This window comes from Sturnira hondurensis, unplaced genomic scaffold (genome assembly GCF_014824575.4).
Source record: "Sturnira hondurensis isolate 20B ecotype Veracruz unplaced genomic scaffold, ASM1482457v3 Scaffold0000167, whole genome shotgun sequence".
NCBI lineage: Eukaryota > Metazoa > Chordata > Mammalia > Chiroptera > Phyllostomidae > Sturnira > Sturnira hondurensis.
In genome coordinates this window covers 5,775,582-5,801,971 of record NW_028072798.1, presented here as the reverse complement: position 1 = coordinate 5,801,971, position 26,390 = coordinate 5,775,582, and the positions used below count along the sequence as shown (strand labels likewise).

General features: G+C 46.2%; 1 protein-coding gene across 3 annotated transcripts in view; it reads right to left on the bottom strand.

Annotated features, from left to right (window-relative positions):
• The window catches only part of TULP4 (TUB like protein 4), a 202,909-nt gene extending 187,782 nt beyond the window's left edge, over positions 1 to 15,127 (bottom strand). For 2 of the 3 annotated variants that reach the window (XM_037056216.1, XM_037056097.1), the window contains exon 1: positions 14,237 to 14,634. The gene's annotated coding sequence lies outside the window, so the exon portion shown is untranslated. Of the gene's footprint in view, positions 1 to 14,236; positions 14,635 to 15,070 lie in introns of those variants that run through there. The other variant, XM_037056156.1, reaches the window with a different exon arrangement.
• Positions 15,128 to 26,390: the final 11,263 nt, after the last annotated feature.

The window sequence follows — 26,390 nt, the reverse complement described above, 5'->3', positions numbered from 1 at the left end:
AAGAGGAGAGGGGGAGTGGGGAAGGGAGGGAAGAGGTAGGGGTAGCAGGAAAGAGGAGGGAGTGGGGAGAGGAAAAGGGAAGAGAAAAAAGGAACAAAAGGGAAAAATATCTACAGGAAGACTTTCTAAGCAAACCATCAAAGTAGAAACTATGAAAAAAATGGATACAGTTGACTACATAGGAAACTTAGACTTTTATTTATCAATCTATATCATGAGCAGAGTTAGAGTTGACAGGCAACCAACAAACTGGGAAAATATTTGTAACATACACACAAGAAAAAGGATTAATATCCATAACATAGTACAATTTCGTTAAGGGGGTGGGGGCTACATGCCCAGGTGCTGCATCTGCTACAACTGCTTTCACACATTTCAAATCTATGACATGTCCAAACTCAAACTCAGAGTCTCCTTGAACATGGTTTCCCCTTCCCACTGACCCCCGCAGCCTGGGAGCTCTGCTACAGGGAGCAGATCTCCAAGGAAGCCTTCCCAGAAGCAACTCACTTCTGTGAAGCAACTCACTTCTGTTTGTTCGACCACTGTTTAACCAAAGTCTCCTCTCTAGGTCGAATCCAAACCCTTCTCCTCTTTATGAGTCCAGTATGTCGTCAAGCTTACCTACTCGGTTCCCACAAGAGTGAAAATAAGTCAAACCACAACCAGAAGTGGGAGTCCTAAGAAAAGACCAAGGTGTGCCAAAACCTTGTATGTCAAACCAGACTCAAATTTCTACACCAGTCAATCAGATAAACAGAAAAAAAGACAGAAAAGCATTCACCACAGGTGGGGAGTCACATTCCACACGAAGCCTCTTTTACTTGGATTTCTGCAGAGACTAACCTATTCAAAGAAAAAGCATCTTTTACATAAAATACAGTTACATCTAACTCAGTTAGTAGTTTATATTAGAACCAACTTACCTTAGTAATATTTTGTTTTTTGTTATTTTTGTATTTTGTAATTTAGAAGGGGACCAGAGAATTCTAAGAGAGAATATACTTCGTTCAAGATGTCTCCATAAACTAATAGTTTATATGAAGAAAGAGTTGGAATCATATTAAGAATTAATATTAGACCCTGGCTGGTGGGGCTCACTTGGCGGGAGCGTCCTACTGTAAAAGCCAAAAGGTCACAAGTTTGATTCCTGGTCAGGGCATATGCCTAGGTTGCAGGTTCAGTTCCCACAGTAGCGCATGAGAAAGGCAAAAAATCCAAATTTCTCTTTGCATATCCATGTTTCTCTACCTCCCTCTCTCCTTTCCCTTCTTTCTAAAATCAATAGGCATGTCCTCAGGTGAGGATTGAAAAAAAGAGAGAAAGTTAATATTAGTTATATTACCATGTTAAAAAAAGCAGAAAATTATAAATCTCATGTGACACTGAAAAGCCACACATGAAACGGTATAGAGGCCAAGAAACAAATATTTTTCACAAAGAGTACTATGACCATGATTAAAACCATGAGGCAAAAAATTCAGTAGTTGAAAGTTTGCATCCTAGTTTATTTATTATCTTCTTCCAGAAAATTAAGCAGATTTCTATTGCCTTACTTGCCTGAAGTTTCCTACGCTACAATATAGTTCAGTTTTCAGTGGTAACAGACAGTACTTAAGACCAGATAAAGACAAAATGAAGAAAAAAGGAATTAAACCAAATCTTAACTTCTAGAAGTTCGTTCATGATTTAATTTGTGAATGAGTCCAGACTCCCCAGTACGCCTCCTTCTCCAGACAACTCAGGTCCACTTTACCTCTTAAAAGAACCAAAAGAAGATCAACTTACACCAATTTTGCTAGTCATTAACAATCTAGTAAAAGATTTGGTAGTATCTGACTGAAATTAAAAGGTTGAAGTAACTGGTTTAAACTGACCTCCAGAGATTACTGGTACCTTTAACATTACAAATCTTTCCCTGTTTCCCACAAAAAGTTACGGCTGTCGTAACAGATTAACTCCCCAAAGCCAAGCCCATGCACACGTTTCTGTGTCATGTGAAAGAGACAGAACTTCGCCTGTGAACACAGGCACAGGACAGCCAAGGAGATTCCATGTCTATGACCATCAGTCAGCCAAAGAGGCCACAATTATTTGCAAAACATAGAAAGCTAAGACAGGGAAGACCCTGATAGCCCACGGCTCTCTGAATTAAACATGATACATCATTTCTGAAACATTAGTCACCCTTGAGTCTTCTCTACTGACTTACAATTTACAATAAATTCATAGAAAGCTGATTTCAAAGCACCTTATAAACACTGTTTCTTCTATTATTTAGTTCTGTAAAGAGAAACATTTTCAGCCTAGGAGGGACTTAAAATGGTACTTAATGTTTCTTTATCACATGTCTTACACATAAATACACATAAGATACAAATCCGATTCACTACAATGCACCCCAAATTTTTTCAAAACATGAAGTTTAACTTATCAAAAGTGTAAATAAATCTATACCACACAGTAATGTAATCATACTGTCAATGGCAAAGGCAAAATGGCAAATGGCAAAAAAGGTTTGGTAGTGATTAGTGAACATTAAAGGTTGACACAATTATATAAAACTGAATTACGGCAATTTTTTGTGGACTTCACATATCAGCACTTTGCTCTCCACTGAGAACAGAGTCCTGGCTGCTGAGGCCGGCAGAATGGTAAGGAGGAGGGAGGCACAGGAGCAAACACAAACAGGACGCCACAAAGCCAAAAAGGGCGGAACTGGTGCTCCAGTGGGCAGATTGGGAGCAGCGCCCCAGCCCGACACTGCGTGGCTCATTCTCCAGCCCCTCCGAAGCAGAGCTGGGCACGGAGACGACAGCACGTGTGCCGCCTGCATCCCCACTTCTGCCACAGCAGCAACAACCACTATTATTAGCACAAGAAAACTGTGAGCCTTCTACCTTTTGCTAAGAGTTGTATTTTATTCCAAGTATTTTAAAGATTACAGACTTTATTTCATTATTCAGGTATCAAAATTAATTCAGAAAAGTTAACTTTTTACATAGGAAACACAAAACTGAGTTTCTCATTTCATGAGAAAAGACGACAAGAAAAGAAGGTTTAAACTACTGGCGAGCAGTGGAAAATGCGGCCTGAGTGTTAACCATGTTCACCCACCGCTGTCCCCACGATACGTGGGGCTCACACTCCTTTTACTCAGATCATTTAAAGCTAAGGATAACTTTTTGAAGGTATTATTCTCTAAACTGACAAATGTTAACACACAGTTAAAACTTTCTGATTATTTAACAATTTGAAACACAACTCTGCCCACCTAAAATGTCAGCTCTGGCTGACCAGGGTTTTCACACACAGTATAAGCTAACTTCTCACGATGCATGTTTTGGTATTCTAACCAATGGAGTTGAATTTGTTCACTGGTTTTGTAGCTAAGAGGACTGTCTGAAACTTAAGAAACTGATCATGATCTTAACACAACCCTGTAGAGTCTCAACATATGGTCACATCACTACTGATCAACTTTTTACTATATTAGAATTGTCCCAGGACTAACAGTTCAGCCTATAGCTCATCACGGACCTCTGAGACTACCATTTATTACAGTGATCAATTAACAGTGCCATGCGTTTCCCCCAGGGTGGTAACATACACTTTTAATAGCGAGAGGTGACAGAGGAAGTGTGCAGGGGACGGTAACATGGAAGAAGGGTTCTGAGAGAGTTTTCTACACGTGACTCCTGATTCTCCTTGCCAGAGACTGAAAATCACACACACAAATCAGAAGTAACCGCCTCATAGTTAAACTAATCTCCCTTCTGTTTCACAAGAAACTGGTGAAGCAGTCAGAAGGATGAGAAAATTATGAACCTAGTAAAGTCTGTCTATAACACTTCAGTGGAACTTGAAAAGTGAGCAACAATTTCTGAAAGCAGGTATAAAAGTGCTAACCAGTAACTAGCTGGGTGACAGCTGAGACTTAAAAGCAAAGGCTGAGACTTCTGTCATAAAAACTACTAATGAAAAAGCCCAACGTTTTAGCCCCAACCAGACATGAACAGCCCTGACACAACTAACTTTATACTGACAGAAAGTGTCCAGGTATTAAGATCGCCGGAAGAGGGGCTAAGCAGAAACGACTGTCACAACGTAACACCTTGTATTACGCACTTCTAAATTCTTTCACATCCATCAAGGTCTAAATTGAGTCTTTAAATTTTAAAAAGTGAGAAATTAGTATCTTAAATTATAGTGTGTTATCTTTCTCAAAGCTCTTTCACATCCATTTGACTCTAATTGTGCTTTTGATTAAGATAATAACAGCGAGAAAGATATTCCAGTAAGTCTATATTCTCTGCACACCTACAGAATAATTTTCCACGCTGCACAGCCTACTACACCACTGCTAGTGGAAGTTTCTCATACACGCTACTTTTCAATTCTATTCTTAAAATACTCTTTCTCTCAAGGGTAAGTATCCTTAACACTACATCAGAGAAATACATATGATTCTGACTGAATTAACCGTATTTAAAAGGAAAAATATAATTTAAAAAATCCATGAGGATTACAAAATTTTAATTTTGACCCATCATTTTCGAAAAAAGCAAGAAACCAAATAATGGACCCACTGGTATGGGTCCTAAAAGCAATGTTAAAAGAAAAAGAATGTACAAAATTTATCAGAGTTTACAGTAATTTATGGAGATGTGGCAATTAATTCAACATTTCTGAGCAAAGAATTTATTTGATTTTAACTGGGTATGTAGTGGGGTCTACAGCTATACCACCCATAGTGTGCCCCATTTTGTATGAATATGTAGTGGGCCATCTACTTCTATTTCCTTTAAAAGGACAAAGCCAGCCCCATTTGCTATGGTGACCCCATTTGCCTAGCAGGCCTGTGGCCTGGTTAAACATGACTGACATTTGACTCTTCTGAGCTTGTCCCCAGGACTGGAAATGACGGGAAGCAAGAACAGAACCAACCACTCCCTATAGCCACAGGCAGAAGATAACATCGGAACAAACTGCACTAAGTTTACAACATTCCAACAGCCCAGGGGTTACACAACTGCAACCCCTCACCCTTTTCAATCCAATTATAATCCAACTAAAGCTCAAAGCCCCCACCCCGAAAGGCTGGTCCACACCATGCCCTTTGCCTTTCTTGGAGAGTGGATAAAATCTCTATTCTCTACATTTTCTTTTCTTTGTGAATTCTTTCACAGCCTACATCACTGACTGCCTTAACATGTTGGTGACTCATACGAGGACCTTCTCTATTTCTCCCTCTCCTCTAACCTCGAGACCGGAGACTAGGGGAGCAACGGGCAGCGGAAGCTCAACTCTGGTTAACCCCCTACCCCTATCTCTGTGAGGTTCTGAGAGAGGACACTTTGGACAGCTGCCACCTCCTCACCCATCTTCTCAGCCAGCGATCAGATAAGTTTCTCTGACTCTCAGGACGAAAACATCCTATCAGGAGTGATAGCTCATCCCCTCGTCTGACTATAGTAAACCCCAGCCCAGGGTCTATTAGGTACTAGGTCTACTATTCTCGCAGGGTTCAGCTGGGAAGGACGCCTCCAACCATCTCCCTGGGGGATGGGTCTGCGCTCTGGGCCCAGGCACACTTGGTTCTGAGGCAGAACCTGGTGTTCAGTCTGCCCTCAGGCTCAAGGACACTCAACTTGGGTGGCAGACATCTAGGTCATTTGAGTTGGGGACTCCCTCCTCAAACGTTCCCCACCCCCAACTCTCAGTTGTTCTCATCCCTAAGATATCCTTCCCTTCTCTTTCTTGTAGCTCTCACCATGGGCAATACTCAGTCAACCCCACCCAAGGACTCCCCATTGGGTTGTCTACTTAAGAACTTGAAGGCTCTGGGACTTACCAACTTCAAGCCCAAGTGATTGATTTTCTACTGCAACACAGCCTGGCCTCCACACAAACTGGGTGACCAGGAAGTCTGGCCCATGAATGGATCACTTAACTATAATACTATCCGCCAACTCGACCCCTATTGTCTTTGCCCTGAGAAATGATATGAGGTTCCTCATATTCAGGAATTTTTCACATTCTCTCGCCATCCTGATCTCTGCACTTCTGCCCCTAGTCTTCCTTATACCTACTTCCCTTCTGCCTCCATCTTCCCAAGATTCGGCCCACCTCCCCATCTTCACACTTCCTCCTCCATACTCCCCATCACACGACTCTTTAGCCCCCCTTCCATCTCCTCTCCCTACTTCCCTCAGACTCTCTCCCTGGCCCCCTTAAGACTGGGTTTCTCCCAGCCATACCTGTTCAGGCTGTCGCTTTCAGGAAGCTCCGAAGCCTGCAACCCAGTTCCCTCTCGGTGAGGTTGCTGAATCAGAGAGCATTATTCAGGTCCAGGCTCCCTTTTCAATGGCAGACCTCTCCCAAATTGAGGTCAGACTTGGCAGTTTTTTTGGCAAACCCAGCAAACTTTACAAAGGAGTTTGAATATCTCACTCATTCCTGTGACCTCTCCTGGAGAGACAGTCATATTATCTTTCCTACGTGTACCAAATTGGGAGACAGAGGCCATATCTGGGCCAAGACACAGGAGTATGGGAACAACCTAAATCAGAAACAGCCTAATACTTATGCCCCGCAGTGCCACAGCCATCCCTGACCAGGACCCCAGCTGGACGACCAAACTAACTTCCCAACCATAGTAAACGGGATCACACGCTCTCCTGCCTCATAAAGGGAATGAATCAGCTACTACTAAGCCTGCTGATGACAGCAAGGTTAAGGGAATCACTCAAGGACCAGATGAGAACCTGCTCCTTTCCTCTCTAGGTTCTCGGAGGCTTTTTGCCTCTACACTAACCTAGACCTCAATTCTACGGAGGGCAAGACTATCCTAGCAATGTACTGCATCTCCCAGTCAGCCCCAGACATTCAGCACCAACTCCAAAAGCTGGAAGAGGGCCCTCAAACCCCACAATCAGAGCTACTTGATGTGGCCCTCAAAGCCTTTAGCAATCGTGATGAGGACAGACAAGAGAAGAAAAGGAAAAGAGACTGACAATGATCCCAGGAGCAAAAAAAAGGTTTTCCAAATGGCAGCCTCAGCAATTGAGGGGGCTTTATAGGGAGGAACCCCCGAAGCAGTAGCAAGGATAGCCATCAACGGCACCAGGGCCCTGAACTGCTTCACCTGACAACAAAGGGTCACTGGAGCAGAGTGTGCGCAAAGAAAAAGCAGCGACCACCAGGACACACTCATTTTGCAAAAAGCTGGGGCCCTGGAAGGACTGCCCTCTCCTCAAAGGGGGAGATGGAACTACCCTGGTGGAACCGGCAGGCACTCCTAGAGGGGCTCTCTCTATATCCTCGGTCCTCCTGGTTCTCCTGCAGAAATGGACTGACCACCCCAGGCAGGCTCCACTCTGCACCATCGAAATGGCCGACACTGGGTAACTCAGTGTTAGCTTTGCAGGGAAGCTAACCAATTTCTTAATTGACACCAGAGCTATTTGCTCTGCTCTCCCTGAGTTTTTGGGCCCTTTGTCTCCCTCTCCCATCTCCAAAACAGGGGTGGAGGGAAGGCCTCAGGCCACCCTACAAACCCTTAGCCTCTGTGCTCTGGAAGATCTGGTCTTTGCTCACTCATTCTTAGCCATTCCCAGTGGTCTCACCCCTCCTCCCCTCGGAAGAGATTAATGACTAAGCTAGGTACTCAGATTCTTCTACACCCTCAGGCTTCTTTCTCAGGACTGTTGAAAACTTCCCCAACCCGGTCTCCCTCCGGAACTCCATTTCCCCGAGGTTATAAATAGGAGTGTCTGGAACACGGACATTCCTGAGTAGGCACATCACATACAGCCCATCACTATCCGCATGAAAGGTCCCACACACTTTCCTTGCTGCTCACAATACCCAATGAAGCTAGAGGCCCTCAAGGGTCTTAAACCCCTCATTACCATGTCTCTCAAATAGGGCTTATGAAGGAAGACCCACCAACTGTCCTCACAACACTCCTACTCCCCCCCCACCAGGAAAGCAGACAGCTCCCGTCAACTAGTACAGGACCTCAGAATCCACTCCCAAAATTACGGTGTTGGCTGACACCCCACTATTCTTTCCCTCAGCTGGGCCTTCAATTCCTCTTCTATCCCAGCTCACACTGCATGCCTACCTCCACTGGTGGGAATGACCCTAGCTACCACCTGTTAGGGGGAGGACATTGAGGCATCCAGTAAAAAAATTACCCAAGCCCTACTTCAATATCATGATTGATATTCGCCTAAACTCAAAAAACTACACCTACTTCTTCTGTGGGGACAAAGCCTGTTCCTGATTACCTACTAATTGGACAGCCACTTCTACTCTCGCTCATATTATTCCCAAACTTACCCCTGTCACTGACAACATACCTCTCCCCTTACACTCCCAACCCACAAGAGTCAAAAGGGGGCCTTAGCCCTGGCTGGTGTAGCTCAGTGGATTGAGCGTGGGCCTGCAAACCAGAGGATCGGGGTTCAATTCCCAGTCAGGGCACATGCCTGGGTGGCAGGCCAGTTCCCAGTGGGGGACGAGCAAGAGGCAACCATACATTGATATTTCTCTCCCTCTATTAAAAAAAAGGGGGGGAGCCTTACTCTACTTATCATAATCTGCATTCTAGCCGGAGTAGGAACTGGCCTCAGAGGCCTTGTAAACTCCATTTTCATGGCCCAGTGACTATCCTTAGAAGTAACTCAACAAATAATTGACATAGCCAACCAAATTAACACCCTACAAGAACAAATCACTTCCCTAGCAGGAGTAATCCTATAGAACAGGAGAGCCCTAGACTTACTAATGGCTAACTAGGGAGGGACCTGTGCTGTGCTTAATGACCAATTTGGAAAAATACAAAATAATCTACAAAATATCATCAACAAAACCAACAAATTCTATTAAAAAAGAACCACAGGAGGATTTAACTTGTGGGATTTTTAAGCCAACATCTGGCTGTGGTTGTCTTGGCCGACTCCTTTCCTGAGTCCTACTGCAGCTCTTCTCTTTATTGTTGCTCAACCAGCCATGTTGAGAGGAAAGGAGCCATGTTTCCTGAGATATCTCACGTCTTTCATCCAACAAAGTGTCCAAGCTCTCGGAGACTCATTTTGCAAATGAGCCTGTCTACAGCTCTCGCCGTTTGGGCTATGCAGTTCCACTCTCTCCCTCTTAATGACCTAGACCTGGACTCACAGGCAGGGCCAACTCTACGTCCACAATCCGCAGGAAGTAGTTACAGAAAAAGAGCACTTCATCCCTACTCCCCAGAACCAGAACCAGACCAGGTCATTAAGAATAAGTTCATCTTAAAACCAGAGGGGGAATGAAAGGACAAAGCCAGCCCCATTTGCTATCATGGCACCCTTTGCCCAGCAGCCTGCTTGACCTGGTTAAACATGACTGACATTTGACTCTTCTGAGCTTGTCCCCAGGACTGGAAATGACGGGAAGCAAGAACAGAACCAACCACTCCCTATAGCCACAGGCAGAAGATAACATCGGAACAAACTGCACTAAGTTTACAACATTCCAACAGCCCAGGGGTTACACAACTGCAACCCCTCACCCTTTTCAATCCAATTATAATCCAACTAAAGCTCAAAGCCCCCACCCGGAAAGGCTGGTCCACACCATGCCCCTCGCCTTTCTTGGAGAGTGGATAAAATCTCTATTCTCTACATTTTCTTTTCTTTGTGAATTCTTCTTCCACAGCCCATGTCACTGACTGCCTTAACATCCTTGTCTTCCCTTTTTTAGTTGAAAGCACCTCCAGCTCTCTTTGCAATTCCTCCTCCATTCCACATGGTGTTTGTAGGACTATCAATTGAGAGCAATTCTACACACACACACACACACACAACAAAAGGTGGGCAAATTATCCAAACTAGGCCAATCATACTCTTTCTCCAGGAAAACTGCATCTTTTGACCTGAGAATGAGACCGTGACAACTGAAAAAGACTTTCCATCAGATGATTCCTAAAGCCTAGAGCCTTGAAGCCCTGGTTCTTGGCCACCACAGCCTAGCTGTTCAGCATTTGCAATGCCTATGTTATACGTAAGTGCTGTGCCCTATGCCTACAACTCCGTAACCTCCCCTTTTCACTCAATAATATATCACGGGAATCCTTCCACACTGGTTAACATAGATTCATATCATTACTCTCAATGGCTGCATACAATGAAAGTACCATAACCTAATTACTCAGTTCCTCACTTAAGGTTATATATATATAACTATGTAATAGTATGTACTATTATAAATAGTTATTTACTACATATATATCTTTTTGCTAACTTTCCTATTATTCTTTTAGGATAAACTCCTAAATGAGGACTTGCTGAGTTAAAAGGCTATGCAAATTTTACATTCTGATACATAATAGCAGCTGTTTAAAATGAGGCATTAACTTATACCTCTACTGAGACTGAAAGCACATTCCCTTCCATCTTCACCAGCCCTAGGAATTACTATCATCCTTATTAACACTGCAGACTGGGAAGGACCCAAATACTAAGGTTACTGAGAGAGGATTAGCAAAAGTAATCACAACAATATAATACTTTATCTATTCAGAGTCTAAATTATATTACCAATATAATATTTGAAAAATATTTTATCTTCTTTGGCTTGGGCTGCTATAACAAATACCACAGAACTGAAATAGCTTCAACAACAGAAATTCATTTCTCACAATTCTAGAGACTGAGAAGTTCAAGATTAAGATGCCAACATGTAGGTTTCATTCTGAGGCCTCTGCTCTTAGCTTGAAGGCAGCTGCCATTTGGCTCTGTGTTCATACAACCTCTTCTTTGTTTGTATATGACCTGTGGGGAGGGAAAGCGGGGGGTAGGGGACAAAAGGCCTCTGCTGTCTTTTCTCATAAGGCCACTAACCCCATCGTGAGGGCTCCACCCTCATGGCCTGACCTAACCCTAATTACCTCCCAAATGGATTAAGCTTCAATATATGAATTTGGAGAAGACACATTAAATCTGTAACAAATGGTACCTATTTCTGCTTTTAATTTCATTTTTTTAATTACTAGTGAAATTGACTATTTTAATATGTTTATTGGTCATTTATTTTTCCTTCTTTTTCCCTCTTAATAAAGTGGTCTGTTCTGACTCTAAACCTGAACAGGAATGGTACAAGATGTCTGAAACATATCATACCAGACAAAAAGCAAGGAAGCTACCACAGGTTACTAGAGGACTTGAAGCCAACCTAAGCCCATCTGCCCAAAAATAGGGCAACTAGAGCCTCCAAAGGATAATAACCAAAAGGACTGAAACATCACACACACTAATAGAGGAGTTCATAAAGATACACACACACAAAAAGAAAAAAAACCCTCATCTGTCACCGCAGGGGGATGCTAGGGAGTTGACTTATGATTTGGGGAAGTAGTAAACACAGGGAAATAATCAGACATTATTCTCACCCTTCCTATACAATCTATATTACCTCGGGGTAAGTCCCCTATACTCCTCCACACGGCAAACATATCACCATTATAATATCATTTGAGAAACAAAAAACATCATCTGCCTGAGCCACAAATTTCAGAAAGATGCACCATACGCCACTATCCACACAGAAGGGAAATGAGGGGGCCCAACAAGGACAACATATGTATTAGTTTTATCCCCAATGGGTCCTATATTTTAAAAGGGACTATGCATTAACTAATAACTAATTTGTTTTCCTGTTTCAATTTAACAAAGATATCTGTAATTTGCAGTGAGAGCTCCTATCATCATGAGGTTACCATAGTTGTGAACATTTAATATGTCAAAATGTAAAATGTTTATAAACAAAATACAGTATGCACATATAATGGTTTATTATTCAGCCTTAAAAGAAAATTCTGAAATATGACAACATGACAAAACCCTTAAGACATGAAACAGTGAAATAAGCCAGTCACAAAAGGACAAACACAGTAGAGTGCACTTTTATGAAGTCCCTAAATAGCCAAACTCCGAGAGAAGTAGGGTGGTGGCTGCCACGGGCCGGGAAAGGAGGGGATGGGGCAGTTATTGTTGCAGGAGTCCGAGTACCAAGTTTCAGTTTAGGAAGATTACAGACTTCTGGACGAGGATGGTGGTGATCATCGGACAACAATGTAAATGCACTTAACGCCACTGAACTGTGGTTAACGCCACACTTAAAAGTGGTTAAGATGGTAAATTTTATGTCATGTATATACCTTATCATGAAAAAATTTAGTATGTTTAGTATATTAACATTTATTAACTAAGCTAATACTACCCTAGCCAAGTTAAAAGAAATTGGACTTTTTTAAAAAGCTTTTATTTATTTATCTTAGAGGGGAAGGGAAGGAGAGAGAGAGAGAGAGAAATATCAATGTATGGTTGCCTCTCGTGAGTCCCCCGCTGGGAACTGGCCTGCAACCCAGGAATGTGCCCTGACTGGGAATCGAACCGCGATCATGTGGTTTGCAGGCCCGCGCTCGATCCACTGAGCTACACCAGCCAGAGCGTAGAAATTGGACATTTTAACTGCACAGTCCCTGCAGTCTCACCAGGGGCAAATACGTAACTTCAGCAAAGCTTTTGGTAATACTGAAACTACTTCACAGAATCCTAAATAGAAACCTATGCAACAACTAAATCAATGCATTTTAATAAAAGTTTTGCCCAATCTTTAATGCATTTGAGGAATCGCATGCATAGTTAGGCCATTCAATCCATGTTCAATCTTTCTTCATCCACACAAGAGAACAGGAAACACTCACTATAGTGGATACTGTAAACACAGTGGCATGGATAAGAAGGATGTTCTACCCTAGCCATGCACGAGACAGGCACTCAATAAACATTCCTGAATTCCAATATTCAGTGCATCTTCATTAAAACCAGAAAGAAAACCCGGCAGTCACCCTCTGTCCTATACGCCATCTAATGAGAGGGTTGAAATCAGCCTGAAGGAAGGCTGCCCTCTCTAGGAGTCTTTCCTTACTTGGGGTCTCAGTACCAAAGTCGGATGCTTCAATGTTAAACAGGTTTCATGTACCAAATATCATTTTATGAGTTAAAAAATTTTTTTCTACCTAAGAGTTCCGGTGGGAAAGTGTGACTAACCAAATTGCCACTCTTATACTTCCATATGAAAACTAGAAAGTTCAATATGGTACACACGTCTTTTCTAAATGAAGAAATCATTGTTGTAAAATATACAGTAGCAAACACATTTTATCATTACGTGTCAGGCACAGAAAGCAATCCCAGCTTTCCACTCTGCTCCCCTGTTTGAAAGCTCCATTGTGTTAAAGTCTGTGCCCTACATGATCCCTCTAATTCAGTAAGTTACAAACTTCTAACTCTCGAGGTCACCCCCTCCCAGCACAGGAAAACTGCTACTTTAGTAGCAGTTTTCACAACTGCTATGAGAGAGCATTTCAAATTCTTAACGGAAATTCACATTCTCTAACAACGCTTTCATACAAATTCAGCGCTAGTCTTTAAACTGAAGAACTAAACACTAGGTGTGGCTACTACGATTCACTTACATACTCGTTTCCATGATAGTAAACCATGGAGAAACGAAGTGTGGATGCCTGAGATCCCACGAGTCTGAATGTGGCTTTCACTGCACAACGTCGACATCGGTTTGCAAAGTGCCCTGCGAGACAGCCAGGCAGGGGGACCACCGGGCTGGAGGTGAGGTGGTGGCTCTCCGATTGCAGTGTGGCTCTGTGCAGGGTGTCCTGTCACTTCGCACCCGTCACAACCTCAACCCCAGCAGTCTGGCGCTGTGGGGCCTGGTGGTGAGCACTCTCCAGGGCTATTCCCAGGGGCCTTGCCGGCAAGAAACTAACTCTGTCCACTGAGAAATGGAAACTCGAGACACTGAGAAATAGAAACCTGAGACACAGAGAAAGAGGCGTGAAGAAAGGGACCCCCCCACTTCCCCCAAAGAGGGGTATTTATATTCTTCAAAACCTTAGAAATAAATTGCTTTCCCCGTGCTTTCTAAAAATCCCGTCTACTGGGTATCCTCAAGTAAACCTGATGAACTACTGCAAAACACCGAGAGGCGGAGTCCCCAAATAGAGAAATCCAGGAAACAGCTCCCAGCGAGGGGAGTTCATTGTCCCCAAGAAGCAAAGGGTTAGGAGACTTCCTGCTCACCGTGGCAATTTAGCAGGCAACTCGCATCCACCCACGGTAGGACTAGGTCACCCTAATTTCCCTCCCCAAAGCTAGGTGGCCCTCACCTTTCCACCCTTGCAGTGCATCGGATGGGGCAGAGTAGACGCCTCTCGCTGCTAGTTGCCCAAGCGGGTCCAACTTCAGACCCAGCTCCGTGCACTTTGCTGTGTAGCGCAGGGAAAAGAGAGGAAGGGCTGCCACTCTGGGCGGAATCCCGTGATTTGCCAGACCAGGCAGCAGGAGCGCCAGCATTTTCAGGCAGCTGCCACGACAGGTGACGGGGCCGCTGTGCGGGCACCCCGCTCGCCCCGGGCATCACGGAGGTGGGCGGCAGGAAGGGGACGGAGGGAGGCAGGCGGCCTGGAGGAGGACAAGGTGGGCACGGGCTGGAGGGAAATCCACTCCATCCAGACGCTGGGGAGGAAGAGGAGGAGCACATCCCCGTCTCCCCCGGGGAAACCGTTCTTAAGGGATTTTCTGGCTCCACAAGTAACAAAAAAAATGGCTTCAAGCCAAACGCCTCCCGATTTACACACACGCACACGCACACCAAGCTTCTCTTTCGCCCCATTTTCCGATGCGCTGAAACAAAAGGCGAAACAGCTCAACAGCGGGCAGCGCCGCCGGAGCACGGGCATCGCCACCCTCTCCCCACGCGCCATCCGGAGACCCCGAGACGGCCCGCCCGCCACCCCCCGGCCCGGCCCGGGGCACCGCCCGCCGCGCTCCCGCCTCGCCCCCGCCGCGCCGGCAGAGGGGCCAGGCCGGGGCTCGGGTCCCCGCGCCCGCCTAGAGGGGACAGGCGCTAGCCCTGCTCGGAGGGCGCCCCGGGCAGCGCTGGGCCCCGCCGCCTCCCCGAGCGGGAGGGCGATGGGGACAGCGGCCGCTGCCCGCCTTACCTCCGGGCGGCCGCGCGGCGGCTCCGCGCTGCTCCGCGCCTCTCCGCCTGCAGCAGCCCCGCGCTGCCGCCGCCGCCGCCGCCGCCGCCTCCCCCCGCGTCTCTGGCGAGTCTCCGCCTCCCTCCGCTGCCGCCGCTGTTGAGCCGGGCTGCGGGCCACGTGACCGCGCCACGTGACCCAGAGCGGTTGGCAGGCGCCTCACGGCGGCCTCGCGCCCTCGGGCCGGGCTGCGAATGCCCGCGGTCCCCGCCTCGGGCTGGGGTCCCGGCCGCTCCCTGCCCCCACGAGGGGAGCGAGCCCAACCCCCGTGACCCTCCAACCCGCGGCCCCCCCCCCCGCACCGCCCTGGCCCCTCACGGCCGCTGCGCGGCGCGGACCGCAGTGGGAACAAGCGAACTAGCCCGGCCTGGCCCGCTGCCGCACCGCCCTCCGCACGCGGCGGGGTCGGCGCCGCGGGGTCGGGACTTGGTCGGGGCCGGAAGTGGCTCTGCCACACCCGCCACCTGGGAGCCCGGGAGCCCAGACGCGCTCGGACCACGAAGCCGCGTCTGCCCGGGAGACGGTCTCCGAAGGGTCCCCGGTGGTGGTGGTGGTCGCAGCGCCTCTCCTTTCGGTTGCTGTAGCGGAGGAGGGACCCCTGGGTGTCCTTTGAACGCTCACAGGGACGAGGCGCTCACGGCCTCCCCGACCCCCGTTACGCGGAGGGCCCGCGATTGCAAACTTTCTGCACGGCGTCCTTCGTGCCCCGGCGCGTGCCCATGGGCGGTGTTGCCGAGTGCCCAGCTGACCGCCCGGGTGCGGGCCTTTCTGAAGGCAGGCGGGCTCACCGCCCCTCTCTTCCTTGGTTTGAGACACAAAATGCCCTACACCGCTAAGTGCAGCTCTTTGTAAGGGATCAGAACTTTTTCCTGTTGTGTCTGATGGCCACACCTCAAATCAGCTGCAGTCGGAGTAATTTCTGTGAATTTCTGGGTGTCAGAAAGCACCGAAAGTTAGACTGAGTCCCTAAGTTCTGAATTTCCACGCCTAAGATTTCACAAGTGTTGGCGAGTACTACCTAGATTTTTTTAATTAAAAAAAAACACAACATGACTTTTAACCTTGCAATAATTTGCCTCATGCATGTGTACACATAAATATAATGTATTTAATACAAGTATTGCTAGCAGCCTTATTTGATAGCAATGACACCCCTAAAATTTTGAAACCTTTAAGAAAAAAAGATAGGTCTTAGAGTATCTTAAACATTAAAAAAATAACTCTTACTTAAGTGTGTTGAGTATTATGCCTCAAATGAGAGCTCAATATTATTATGTTAAACATGGTAGAAGGGAAAGTGAGAAAAACATCCAACCCACAACCTATGTATGTGCCCTGACCACAGGGCACATGTATTTGAATCTGCGACCTTTTCATAGCGCCGGCCACACCGGCCACGGCAGGACTCAGAAAAATTTTTAAATCTGACCTTACTGTCAAACTGTAAAGAATTACTAAAAGGAATAAAGATGAAAATCTGCACTGGAAGAACTTTCTTGACTTAACAATCTGTGTAACAGCATAGAAATTATGTGACAAATGCCATCACACCACACAGGCGTTCTTTCTTATGCAAAATGAAAAGCATTGACCCTGAGACCATTCTTCCCCTGACAGCACAGCTTTCCCTATGGTCCACGTGTGTCGAGTCTCTCATACTCCAGCACAGGTGGGCACACGGGCAGCGAGGCCCTTGGGGTTGCGTCCTGCCTCTTGGTTTCCTGCCGTGTCCCTGGTTGTGGGCATGGTCTTTGGAGCATCTGGTGTCTGCACTGAAATCCTCCTTCTGCCACTTCCCAGCAAGTGGCACCGAGAACAGGATGCTTCTTGAACCATATGTTCTGCTTTTTTCAGAACCTCCCAGGGCTCTTGAAAGAACTAAATACTCCATGTAAGTACTTCGTGTAGTACCTGATACATAACAGGTGCTCAGTTAATAGCTCAGGTTTCTGAAATGCTCACTACGGGCCAAACGCTGGGCCTCACTGGTTCTTGTTTTCCCTGGCCCTTTTGTTGCCTGCGAGGCTTGGTGGGTGCCCCCCAGCACTCACCTTACCCGCCACCGCCCATTAGGGGTCTGTCCTCTCTCTGCCTTCCCAGGGCGAACACCATTCCCTTAAGATGTTTTAACGTTGGGGGGTGGGTTGGGATGGGAGTAAAAGACAGAAAACTACTTGAACAACAATTAAAATAAATTTAAAAAAAGATATTTTAATGTGAAGGCTCATTTATAGCAATTCATTAAATATGTTGTACATCTACATTTGAAGCTTTAAAAAAGTCTAATTGGGAAATGAAAACGATTGCCTCTCGTTTGGAGATCTGAGGCAGCTGGGAGCCATTAGGAAGGAGATTTGGCAATGGGGACCCTTCCACTGGCCTTTGAAATCCCACTCATCCAACAATTCTCATTTTGTTTTATTTAAGAGACTTTTAAATATTAGAAAACTTGGCAACACATTTGAAGAAGTTAAACCAATCCATAATAATGGTTGAATAGTAATCACTAGAAGACAGTGTCTCTCATTCATGACTGGGCCTATTAACTGGAATTCCTTCGGCTCTAGGTTCAAGTTTGAGACAAACTTCTTACTACCCTGATCAAGCTCCCAAAACTTCTGAGCGATGTGTGACCTTTCTTTGAAAACGATGCTATGGTCACGTCTGCCCTGACTTGCGTCACGCAGTGAGCTCAGAGCTCACATTGGATCTGATGGGCGTCATGATAACAGTCTGACATTTAGGTTGTGACGAATGTTTTATGCTCTTCAACATCTTTGGCCGTGTACCTGGAAAAAGTACGGGCATAGGGTGGTGGTTGGGCCCCGCTGCGTGACTCGGGCTGGGCCTGAAGTCACCAGGCATCAGAAATCACAGCTGGGTGCCGGGGCTGGTCTGCATAACCCCATCTCCCCTTCATATTACTCTAAGACATCCAAATACTGAAGACCCCAGCTCTTCTCTCAGGTCCTCTTGCCTGCCTTCCTGTCACCCAGCCTCCCTGCTCACCTCTCCTCTGCTTCTTGGCAATGACATAATTCAGAGCCCAGTTTCTGCCAACTCAAGCCCCTCAGCCACCAAGATTTTCAGCACAGGGATCAGTAAACTGGACCCTGGATGTAGGAATGTGGACGGTGTCCATGGCAAAGGAGCTAGAGCTTCTGGAGAATAAAATGCAAGCCTTCTGTCTTCCTACAAACCCTGAGAGCCAGAAATGCCAGTGCCAGCTTAGGTGGCACTGGAAAAAGACAGCATTTGGGATGAGGGGGAACTGCCCACGACCCCCTGTGCTCTGCACACCCAACTGCTTCTCTCAGTTCAGCACACTGCCACAGTCGCATTCCAAGAAGGATGTTAGTATGTGGCAGCACAACCTAGGAAGGGTGAGCAGGATGGTAAGGAAGCTGTATTATGATGTTACACAGTTTTATAAGCAGCCACTCAAGACAATAGGAATGCTAAACCCGGAGAGAGACAGAAGAATAGGTGGGTGAATATGATCATGCGGGCATACTATTACTTTTTAATAACTGAGCTGCTACTTTGGACCAAGCACTGCCCAAACCGAGAATCAGTATGGGAGGGGGTTGCTGGAAGGGAGTTTGCTGCAGATAGGAGAGAGCCTTGCAACAGGATAGTCCGCCAGGGGAGTGATCGCCTTGAGCCGACGTTTGCCTCTGCTTTGACTCTGGGGAGCTGGGCCGGACACCCGGAGGGGGACAGCAGGGTCTTCCTCAGCCAACTGCGTCCTCCTCCCCACCCCACAGAGTACCTCTCAAGCAGCAGTAACCCCTATGCCCGCCATCTGGGACGAGGAGTACTGCCCAGCTCACTCAGAAAGGAAAAGGCAGGAAGAACCCACTCTGCTGTCTCAGGACCCTCACTTCGGAGACCTGCAGAGCAGAGCAGAGCAGAGCAGATGGACTCTGTGGCCTGCACCCGGGACTGGTCAGCACCCGGCCTTTAACAAAGAGAGTCTTTAGAGTCTTCTCTTTCTCCTCCCTCACCTGCCCCCCATCCAGGAGAAGAGAAGAGGTGAGCAGGCTGTCATACTTTGTCCCCCAGGTGCAGCTCCATCCCCCTTCCTCCGAATCCTTTCCTTGTTCAGGTGGGCCCTCCAGACAGCCCTGAGTTCCCACCAGACCCTGTCTGAGTAGGTAAATGTAGTTGGTACCATTTTTCTTTAAGCAGAGTAGTCAATGGCCTTCCTAAAGAGAATGCAGTAGCCTTAGTTCAGTATCTATTGAAGCAGGTAGACACCACTGCCTTGGGTAAACTTTTCGTTTTTCCTGGAATTGTCCTGAGACTGCCTCACTGGTCTCTGGGAGGGGGAGGAAATCAATGACTCATCCTCAGGCTGACCAGCGGGCCCAGGGCGGGGAGACAGCAGGGCAGATAGAATCTGCGGCCCGCATCTGCAGCTGGTCGGGGGAAGCGGGCCTGGCCTTCCTGGGGCTGTGTTGAGGCCACGTTTGACGCAAACCTCAGAAGGCTGGCTCCTCTCTGAGAAGCTGCTGGAATGGGAGCCCTGGCATTACAAGCAGAGGGGTGCAAGGCTTGGGACTGAAGCCCGTTGGGGTGTTAAGGCTCCCAGCTGAAGCATAGAGAATGAAACCCGCTTCACTCAAATATCAAGCACCTCAACCACTTTGAGCTTGCCTGTTTTTTCTCTGCAACCTCCTTGTTGTATTTTGTGCCTGTTTTAGCCACCACACAGAAGAGCTTGTCAGAACTAAAGGACAGACAGGGTCACAAAGCCTGGGTTGTCATCAGACCACTTGGTGGCTGTAAGTGTGGGCACAACACTCCATCTCTGCGGCCTTCATTACTCAGTCTGTAAAATGGGGAGGGAGGAAGCAGTGGTCCTCGATCCTTTCCAACTCTAACATTCTACAGCTGTTTCAATGACACTGTTATAGAGAGAAAGACGCAGAGCCCTCCCTAGCCCGTGGCTTCGCTACTGTTTGGAATATTTACACGGGCCTACCAGGAGGAACATTTCATTTCACCAAGCCGTGTGAACGTGAAGAACAAGGTGAACTGTGAGGGGCTATGAGGCTGGGTCGCGTGCATTTTTAGACCTCAGTACACTTCTGAAAGTACGAAGTAGCGAAGGAAGTCGGCAGGGGGCAGACCTCCCCGGCTACACTTGCTGCCTCCACAGCAAATGCATCCATTTTCAGTTTCCTAAGCCAGGAAGGCTATAAAGGAGGAGAGACAGCACTTCAGAATTAAATTTCTGTCTCTACCTCATTCTCTCCTGCTCTTTACCTCCCCCGTCACTCACCCTTTCCCTCGCTTGCCCGTGAAACCAAGATGCACTTGATAACCAGTAAAAAGTCACTAACAGGACAAATATCAAAGTATTCCTCTGTTTTGGAGGAATCTAACACAAGGGGTCTCTTTCTGAGAAGATAAGTACAACACACACAGTTGTACCAACAGCCATTCTCCCTCCCTGCTCCCCAGTGAACCCCAACTCACCAAGCTACCCGTGCCCTCCACGCACCAGTACACTCCAGAAAGCTGGGCTGCCCCTGCCCCCAACTGGTCTGAGCCTCTGGTTCTCACAGGGGGTCCCTGGACCACCAAATGCAGCACCTGGGCACTGTGAGACATGCCCCCTCTTAGGCCCCGCCCCGAACCTCCCTAATCAGAAACCCTGGAGTTGGGGCCGAGCAGCCTGTGTTTTAACACACTCTCCGGGCAAGTCTAGTGCGCATGACAGAATCATTGGTACGAGCCAGTCCTGCCAACGGGACTCTTTCTGTGGATATAGGCAAGTGCTAAATATCCAGGAGGGTAGTCTGCTAGGGAAGGCTTCTGGAAACAGCTTCTCAATTCTAAAAAGGAAATGTAAGGACCCCCTTTTCAAGGGATCTGAGGGGTCTGTGTTATGATTAACACTAAGATGCCATTTGATTTTTTCACCTCGTTCTCTCCTGAATGTGTACTGGTCCTTTCCAGAGGTCACAGGGTGTGCAAGACACCACAGGCCGAGTGCAGACGCAGACATGAGAACCTGCCCGTGCTCAGGTTAGCTAGACGTCAACAGCAGCGTACAGAAGACTGTGAAACAGTGCCAGCCTTCTCACTGGAATTTTTCGTTTGGAAAACAGTTGTCTCTTTTTTCATGAATGTGTGACTTACGTTAACACATAAAAGTTTATTATAATAAAGGAGTTAGATATTTTTAAGTTTTCTCAGTTTAAATGTATAACATGGTAAACATGAATAGACGTAACCTGCATTATTTTAAAAAGAAAAGCTCTCTGGAGTTTTGGGGTCCTAAATTTTTAACTGGGAAGAAGTCCTGAGTAAGTCCAGGGGCTGCTTCTCGGGGCGTGGATGCGGTGGCTGGGGCTGTGGCTGCCAGTTTTTGACCCTGAGGGGAGAGGAGCCAGCCTGCAGGGAACACGGCAGGCCGGGAGAACTGGCCTGGGAGGCAGCTTTGACCCACGGAAGCCCCAACTCTGGTGTGTATTTACGCACCTGTACTGTCTTAGAGCTTCTCATTCTCTCTGATGAGACATTCCATTCGAGCTTGAGCACTTTTAGGTTGGTTTTCCTCTCACTAGCTGAAAAACCTTCCCAGACGTTTACCAGTAGGACCAGTGGATACAGATGTTAAGTTGTACCTATTTACTTAAGCATTATTGGATTCCCTATAACTTTTGTTAATATAAAAAACTAGGTAGAGGAAGAGAATCTCTGAAAGATTTAAGTAGTTCTTCAGTACTGTCTAAGTATCAGACCGCAGATGAAATGAGTCCCAGCAGTGATCTACCCACACTGAAGTAAACTTACTCAAAAATAATGCAGGTTTGGGATATTGTAGCAGAGACGGGTAATTGTCTGCCTAAAGCCTTTCCATACGGTAAGAGCGGAAACTAGGAGGTCTCTGCCAGGGCAGGAGCCACACTCCTGCACAGACACCCCCCCATCCCTGCCCAGGTGGGGCCAGGTGATTGAGCAACACAGGTCTCCTCCCTGTCTCTCCCCCCAGCTGCCAGTGAGATGCAAAGAACTTGAGACCCCAGAGAACAAAGCCACTGGACGGAAAGGGCCTGAGTGTCTGAATCTTTCCTGACAGAGAGCTGACCACCAACCAGAAATAACTCTGTGACTGCTGCTGGAGCACAAAGTGGATTTCGTTCTGTCAAGCTTCTAGAAAAGATTGTCTGGTGTTTGCTATTACATCCCCATCTCCAGTGCCTAGAACAGTGGCGAGTAGCGATTATATGTGTGAGGACACAGTGAATGAACGAATAAACAAATTGATGGATGGATGCCTGGATGCAAGGATAAATGATGAACGAACAGAAGTTCCTGTGAAATCTATAATGGTTTGGAATAAAAGAACACTAAACATGTAGAAAAGGTTCACATTTTAACTAGCATTTATTTCTGGATATTTTAAAGTAAAGGGAGAACTAGAGGCATTCAAGAATAATCAGACTGGGCAGCTACTTGGGAGGTGTGTGAGGCGTGATTGATAGTAAAGGCTCAGTTGCAAAGGTGACTGGACTAATTTTCTCTTGATATTCTCTGATCTTTTAAATAAAGCCATTAATAAAGTTAAGGTTTTTTGTCATTATCTATTTTAATAATTAGTACTATCTTTAGGCTTTTTAATTATAATTTTAAGTAAAAATGTGAGATGAAAATTTCATATCTCTAAATGGTTTGCATATCACATACCAAGGTACATAATTATTGCAAATTCAGTACATACAATTATCGGCAGGATACCCTACAGGAAACCATCAGCTTCCGGGGTTCTGGGATTGCAAATCTAAACACATACAGTGATGATAATGAATGTCAATTGGTAAGTCACTATGAAAAATACTTGGTTTTGGTATTAGTTTTAAGAAAAACTTAGGTCTTATATGAAAAATTTCAGGAGATGAGAAGGGAAATTCATGTTGACATTCATTCATTTCTCTAAAGAAAAATTCTAGCTATCAATTTTATCTGTCTTCATAAGACTGAGAGATGGAACAGGAAGTTGGCTTGGAGAAATAAGGTAACACAAAGTCCACAGATTGGACAGTTTTCCTGGAAATGATTCTATTAGATATATTTATGTCTTAAATGGCACATACTTTCCGTAACCTTTCTACAGCTCCTGAACAACACAAGAGATGCCATGGAGAAGTAGAGTAGTTGCCTAGCAACCTGAAATTAGTGAGACATGTCCCCTTTCGTTGACTTGATTTTAAATCAAGCTCTTCAAGGACAACTATGAGATAAATGACAAAAATGTGAAACTCGTAATGCTATGCTACACAATGAGCTCCAATGAAAATCCATGTTAGGTATCGGTGCTGGTTGGGAAAATACTACTTTTAGTGCAAACTACTCTATCATTTTTCCAACTTATCTACAACAGCTCTTGCTAAAGTGGTAGCTAGCTGAAGGGATGAATATGTTATTAACTCAAATGTGGTGATTATTTCATAATGTATATGTACATCAAATCATCAAATTGTATACCTTCAGTATATGCAATTTTTCATTGTCAAATATACCTCAATAAAAACAAAAGCAGCACTTCTGAAGACTACCTAAGGGCAAATCAGAAGAAAATAGGAAAAATGTTTTGAATTTGATAAATATGAAAACAGAACAACAGAAAAGGTTCTTGCTGATGAAGGCGGCTCGCCAGCGTCTGCAAGTGGGCTTCTATTTCTGTGTAACGGAGAAGGAGGCGTTGAAGCACACGGGGCATGTGAGGTCCGCGGCAAAAGAGGACTTTGTCAGTGTTTCTATACAGCGGTCTCAAAGCAAGGAAAAATACATAACAATACTCTTCGTAACCCCCAAATGTGGATATTTATAAAGTAGAAAATCACCCCCGCCCCGCCTTTTTTTGGCATTATTTCTCTGGTAAAAATTAAGTCTGAAATCTAAAACCAGTTCATTTATTCCAATTACTACTTCTCAGAAAAATATATAGTTTGTAGCAGCATTTTATTTCACTGATAGGGCACAGAGAGCCAAGGGAGGACAGATGAGTTCCAAGCCTTGGAAGGTCTGGGTCCCCAAAGCAGAGACAATAGTCCCTGTGCTTTTCAAACTCTGGGTCAGAGCTCCACCTACTGGAGCAACTTGTTCAGTACCGTGACAGCAGACTCCGTCAAGACTCAAAATTTTAATAGATGTTACTACAGTGTCACATGTTCAATAGGTCACACATTCCTTCTTTGTGGCAGGGGAGAGATGTCACACTAAGTGCTAATTTTTAAAAATCCATATTACATTTTCCATTCACGTTACAACTGATATGTGCACTGAGGTTTGGGTTAACATTTATACAGGACTTACGGCCTACTTTGCAGTATTCTAAATGATTAAAAATACTCATTTAGGGCTCCCAGTCAAGCTGGTGATGTAGGAAGACATGGTTCACCTCTTCGCACAACCCTATCAGAATTACAGCTAAAGTATAGAACAACCATCACTCAGAACTGTCAGAAATTTAGGTGAATGGAAGTCTGACAGCTATGGAATTGAAGAAACCACATCCATCCAGACTGGTAGGAGGGGTGTGGACATGGAACAGGCTATCCACATGGATAAAAATTCGAGAGGGGTATCTCAGGATGGAGGAGTCCCAGACCCAGCCCAGGGTTCCAGTGCCAGGAAGATAAGTCCCCACAACTTCTGGCTGTGGAAACCAGCGGGGACTGAGTTGGAGGAGGAGGCTGCTGGAGCCGTAAGCAGTTCCTCTTGGGGAACCCACACACAGACTCACCCCCTCTGAGCTCCAGCACCAGGGTGGCAGCTTGCCTTCAAGCGACCTTCAGTACCACCAGTGGTATCCAGAGAGGGACTGAAGGGTTTGGCATCAGGGGGAGCAGAGGCCATTGTCCCTTCGCTGTCCCCTCACCCCACACAGAGTCAGTAGGCTGGTGCCATGTCTGAGACTCCGTCAACCTGGCTGATACTGTGTGGCCCACCTTGGAGACCCACAGAGGCTCTGCCCCACCCCAAGCTGCTTCTCCATAAGGATGGCTGGTCTCGGCTCCTAAATCCTATCAAACAAGCAACAGCTGGCTTTGGTGAACCCTAGCAGCAGCCAGATTAGAGTCACAGCTGGGCTTCACCTGAGACTCTCCAAGCCCAGCACAAGTGGCAGCCAGCTCAGATTGCTTTACAGCTCAGGCAGGGTGCCCTGTGAGAAACACAGGTAAGGGCTAACCTTGGCCTGCACCACCTGGGAAACGCCAGGGCCAGCGCACTCGGTGGACAGCTACAGACTGTGTCGGAGCACCACCACCTGCCCCTGCACAGCTGCTCCTCCATGGAGGGTGGAGGATGGTGGTCATGGTCACGGCCAGTCCTTGCAGCTGACTGGCCTGAGTAAATCCTTCCCATTGATCTGCTAAAAGCAATCAGGGGTCAGCTACAAGACCAGGGTGTACTCAGTCCACAAAAAAAGTGCACCTTGAGTACCCAGCTTGGGTGATAGGGGAGGCTGTGCCACTGGACCCCACAGGACACCTACTGCATTAGGCCACACTACTAGGCATGGAGTCAAAGCAGCTGTACCAAATGCATAGAAACAAACACAGGTAGGCTGTCAGAATGAAGAGACAAAGGAACATGGCCCAAATAAAAGAACAGATCAAAAGTCCAGAAAAAGAGCTAAAGGAAATGGAGATAAGCAATTTATCAGATGCAGAGTTCAAAATACTGATTATAAGGATGCTCGAGGAACTTAGTGAGGACCTCAGCAGCATAAAAAAGACCCAGCCATAAATGAAGGACATGCTAGTTGAAATAAAGAACAATTTACAGGGAAACGACCATAGAATAGATGGAGCCGAGAATCAAATCAATGATTTGGAACATAGGAATCAAAAAACAATCATTTAGAACAAGAAGAAAAAAGAATCTGAAAAAATGAGGATAGTTTAAACAGCCTCTGGGACAACTTCAAAATGCCTAACATTCACCTAGTAGGGATACCGGAAGGAGAAGAGAAAGAGCAAGAAATCGGAAATCTATCTGAAAACATAGTGAAAGAGAACTTCCCTAATTTGGTGAAGGAAATAGACATGTAAGTCCAGGAAGTGCAGAGAGTCCCAATTATGATGGATGCAAAGAGGTCCACTCCAGGACACATCATTATGAAAAGGCCAAAGGTTAAAGAGAGACTCTTAAAAGCAACAGAAAAGAAGTTCATTACCAGAAGGTTGCCAGATTGGGGGTGGGCTGGCGGTGGGAGGCAGTGAGTGAATGGGTAAAGAGGTGAGGAGATTAAGAAGTGCAA